Genomic DNA, 2027 nt, shown 5'->3' with positions numbered 1-2027 from the left:
GTAGAGACGGGGTTTCACCGTGTTAGCCAGGATGGTCTCGATCTCCTGACTTCGTGATCCGCCTGTCTCGGCCTCCCAAAGTGTTGGGATTACAGGCGTGAGCCACCGCGCCCGGCCCAAAATTTATCATTTTAACCATGATAAGTGTATAATTCAGTCACGTTAAGTATATACACAGTGTAGCGTAACCACTACCACTATCTATTTCCAGAAAGTTTTCATCATCCTAAGCAGAGATTCTGCACTCATTAAATAATAACTTCCCATTTCCTCCTCCTGCTCCCAGCCCCTTGGTAACTTATTTTTTTGTTTATTTTGAGACAAGGCGTCATTCCGGTCATCCAGGCTAGAGTGTGGTGTCATCATCACAGCTCACTGCAGCCTCAACTTCTCAGGCTCAGGTGATCCTCCCACCTCAGTCTCATGAGTAGCTGGGACTACAGGCAGGTGCCATCATGCCCTGCTATTTTTTTGGTAGTTTTAGTACAGATGGCGTTTCGCCATGTTCCCCAGGCTGGTCTCGAACTCCAGGACTTAAGCGATCCACCTGTCTTGGCCTCCCAAAATTCTGGGAATACAGGTGTGAGCTATCATGCCTGGTCAGTAATTTCTTCTTCTTTTTTTAAATTTCTTAAAATTTTTATTAATCACAAGTAACAAAAACCCAATATGTATTAACACATAAATAACATTTTTGACAAATAGCTCTTTTTGTTTTTTTTCACATATTAAAACGCACTAAAAATAACCATTTTTCTAACCAACAACAAAAATCATTAGTGAGAAGAGTACTGCTGCTTTACATTTCTCCAGATCTCTTCAACGTCTGACAACAGACGAAAACTGGATTCTCATCTGCTTTTGCATTCAGCCTATTACAATATCACACCAGATAGCCTCTTGAAAACTCCTCTGCACACTCATGAAAAAATGAGAGTGAAAAAGATAAACGATGGCCGGGCATGGTGGCTCACACCTGTAATCCCAGCACTTTTTGAGGCTGAGGTGGGCAGACCACTTGAGCTCAGGAGTTCCAGACCAGCCTGGCCAACATGATGAAACCCCGTCTCCACTAAAAATACAAAAATTAGACAGGTGTGGTGGCGGGTGCCTGTAATCCCAGCTACTCAGGAAGCTGAGGTAGGAGAATTGCTTGAACCCGCGGAGGCTGCAATGAGCTGAGATTGTGCCACTGCACTCTAGTCTGGGCAACAGAGCAAGACTCCTTCTCAAATAAAAAAAAAGAAAAACAATAAAAGATGAAATGATGTCTTAGTGTTATAAAAATAGCTTTGACCTAGAATATCCTTGAAAAGCTCTTCAGGGCCCCAGATCACACTTTGAGAACTGCTCTAGATGAATCTCTTCATTTTACATATAAGGACTATGGACCTCAGAGAGAGTAAGTGAGAAATTCAACATCACACAGCCTGTTAATAGTAGGATACAGACATTAGATGGTTTGTCTCACTTCTCTTGGTTTAGGTTCTCAATTGAAAACCTGGGAAATATACCCTAGTGACCTGTCCTATTCCCTGTAAGTTGCAAAGATTGTCACAATATATTACCTTCCCCACCATTTCTTTAATAAAAGAGGTAATCAACAAACTTGGTAAATTTTGCAACAGGCATACTGTGTTTGAATCTAAACTACAATATTTGAGTTTGGGTCTCTATTTGAACAGAAATACTAAGGCAAATTCGACTGCATCCTACTCCATGCAAGCTAGTAATGACAAACCACACAGTACATATCATAGGTAAATATGGATAGCAAATTACCCATAATATCAGCGTTTATCATATATTCTGTGTCTGGAATACAATTCAATGACATATTTCAGAAAAATTTTCTCAAGTACTAGCTGAAAGGGTGGTGGGTACATTAAGAGACTGCAAATAAATTGGCAATCACAGGAAGGTTTTTTAGATAAAATGGAGTTGTTCTGAAATGTAGGTATTTTTCATGCCTTAACCAGACCTTATTTTTGTCTTTTTAAAGAAAATCAAGAAATCTTCTCAGCCAC

Source organism: Colobus angolensis, unplaced genomic scaffold (genome assembly GCF_000951035.1).
Source record: "Colobus angolensis palliatus isolate OR3802 unplaced genomic scaffold, Cang.pa_1.0 Scaffold114, whole genome shotgun sequence".
Taxonomy (NCBI): Eukaryota; Metazoa; Chordata; class Mammalia; order Primates; family Cercopithecidae; genus Colobus; species Colobus angolensis.
This window is presented reverse-complemented; position numbering follows the sequence as displayed.